The 2,934-nt window shown below is 45.0% G+C and overlaps 1 pseudogene; it reads left to right on the forward strand.

Annotated features, from left to right (window-relative positions):
* Window positions 1-984: 984 nt before the first annotated feature.
* LOC126189137 (5S ribosomal RNA) lies at window positions 985-1,102 on the forward strand (annotated as a pseudogene).
* Window positions 1,103-2,934: the final 1,832 nt, after the last annotated feature.

The raw sequence follows: 2,934 nt of genomic DNA on the forward strand, positions 1-2,934 counted from the left end.
TCATGTCTGTGACGAGATCACTGAAATCAGAACAGTATCTCAGCATGACTAGGATGAAGGATGATAACACCTGGTGCCTGCCGGACTGAGATTTTTCGGCGGTTTTTGGCCAATACTGGGTTGTTCCCCAAGTGCTGCCTCAGGTAATACTATACACGGACGGTTGAAATACGATAACACACAGAACAAACTTTACACAGTTAGCAGACTAATGACGCTCATGACTTGCTACAGACAGAATGACAACTTTGGCAATAGGAAGATAATCTGGTCTCAAAGGTGTCACTGTTGTGCTCTTGAGTCCGAAGGACCATTGAATGCAGCTCACTATGCTGGCGAACACATTTCTGTATATACTCACAGCATAACTACCGCAGCCTACACCCATTTGAGCCTCCTTGCTGTACTCAGGCCTTGGTGTCCCTCTACAAACACCCCCTGCACCACTACCTTCGGTTAATAATTTGACAAATCTTTGATGGGATGGGATGTGTTCCGTCAACCAATCTCTCCTTTTAATCAAGTTCTTCCACACATTTTTGTCTCCAGTACGATGCGTAGTATCGTAGCCTATCGATACTGTCAGAGCTGGCACCTCGGAGATTCCCGCAAGCGGCTCTTTAAACATCGCCACCAATGAAGATCCCCCAGGTCGCCGACCAATGACGACCATCGGGTCGGTGTTACAAGCGGCGGGCATGTGGGCACCTGTATGCTACAGGGGTTGGCCAGAAAGTAATGCACCCCATTTTTTTTCTCAGCCGAAAACAATGCTATGAATGCGAAACGTTGCGTGTATGTTATTAGTAGTCACTTGAGTGAGGGTGCCAAGTTTTCGTCAGTTCCGACAAATAGCGAAGCTGCACGACAGTTTCAATAGGGCGCCTTTAGGTGATGTACGGTACAAGAAATGTGTCGTCATTGAATTTCTAACTGCAGAGAAAGAAACTGTGGGAAATATTCACAAACGCTTGTGCAAAGTCTGGCAACGGCCTTGCCGCAGTGGATACACCGGTTCCCGTCAGATCACCGAAATTACGCGCTGTCGGGCGTGGCTGGCACTTGGATTGGTGACCATCTGGGCCGCCACGTGCTGTTGCCATTTTTCGGGGAGCACTCAGCCTCGTGATGCCAACTGAGGAGCTACTCGACCGAATAGTAACGGCTCCGCTCAAAGAAAACCATCGTTAACGGCCGAGAGAGCGGTGTGCTAACCACATGCCCCTCCTATCCGCATCCTCACCCGAGGATGACACGGCGGTCGGATGGTCTCGATGGGCCACTTGTGGCCTGATGACGGAGTGCTCTGTGCAAAGTCTATGAAGCATCTGCCGTAGGCAAAAGTACAGTTAGTCGCTGGGCACGGAGGGTGCCGTCATGAGAAGGCGGTTCGGCGGAGTTCCACGATTTGCAGCGGTCGGGGAGACCATCATCAGCTGTGACACCTGACATGTTGCAGTGAATTTCCACTTGTTTGGGCCATTAAAAGATGCCATTCATGGAAGACATTTCGAGGATGATGAGGAGGTGATTTACTCAGTGAAGCACTGGCTCCACCACCAGGACAAGTATTTGTACCGACGGGGCATACACGCCCTTGTTTCGCGCTACAGGAAGGCCATAGAACGGGATGGTGATTACGCCGAGAAATAGAGTGTGTAGATAAAAGATTATTCTTTCGTTTGTGTGATTCTTATTGTGTTCAACAAAGAATTGTTGAAGAAAAAAATGCGGTGTTGCTAGCTGGTGCCGAACGTTACACGGAGTAGTTGACAGGTAGATGTACCGGAAAACATTCAGAATGCACGGACACACTCCCAAGTCGGACCTCTGCTTGTAACCAGCCATGGCTACCTCAAGTTGTCAACAGTGTAGTAGTTCCTTGCAAGTTAATTAAAACACAGTTATTTAAAGTGCATTTGTGTGAACTAATCTTTTGCTTGCCTGTTCAGTTTCTACGGCGACAGATCCGTTGGCCATGTTCCACCCATTTATCATTAGCAACTACGACGTAACATCCGGCTCCTCTGAGCACAGCAACTGCCGGCTTGCAACATAACGCGATTCGATACCTCCTCATTAGTTATTCGCTCTACCTTCGTAGCCTTCGGCATTCTTCTACAGCACCACATTTCAAAAGTTTCTGTTCTGTCCCTGTTTGAACAGCTCATCGTAAACGTTTCGATTCCATACAAGACTATATTCCAGAAAAATACTTTCAGAAAAGACATTCTATCATTTGAATTTGTATTAGATGTTGAAAAATTCATATTTTTCATAAAAGCATTTCTTGCTGTTACCAGTCTTGATGTTATATCTTCTCATTAGTTAGTTTGTTACCCATAGAGTTAAAGTCATCAACTACTTTCTAGTCTAACTCCCTCAGCATCGCCTTATTTAATTCGACTACATTCCCTGAGCCTTATTTTGCTTTTGCTGATGTCCATTTTATATCCTCCTTCCAAGACTTTTAATTCAGTTTAATTGCTATTCTAAGTCTTTTGCCACCACTGATAGAATAACAATGTCGTCGTCTAAGCTCACAGTTTTAATTTCTTCTCCTTCATCATTAATTTTCCAGAATTATTCTTTTTTTCTACTGCTTGATCATTGTACAGATTGAACAATATTGGCAATAGGTTACAGCCCTTTCATATTCCTTTTTCAACTAGTGCTCCCCTTTCATGTTCTTCGTCTTTTGTAAATGCATTCTGTTTTCTACTGTTTAGCCATTTTGCACCTTCTGTCAATCTCTTTTTTTAGATGTCTGTATGCCTTTTCATCGGCATTATCATATTTTCTCCTTTCGTCGATGTGTGTTTCCTCTTGAATTATCCAATAATTTCTTTTGAGCTTCGTCTTTTTACCTATGTGATCTTTCGTTGCTTTCCCTATTCCATCACTCGAAGATACCCAGCCGGCCGGTGTGGCCGT

Source organism: Schistocerca cancellata, chromosome 5 (assembly GCF_023864275.1).
Source record: "Schistocerca cancellata isolate TAMUIC-IGC-003103 chromosome 5, iqSchCanc2.1, whole genome shotgun sequence".
In the NCBI taxonomy this organism is placed as follows: domain Eukaryota; kingdom Metazoa; phylum Arthropoda; class Insecta; order Orthoptera; family Acrididae; genus Schistocerca; species Schistocerca cancellata.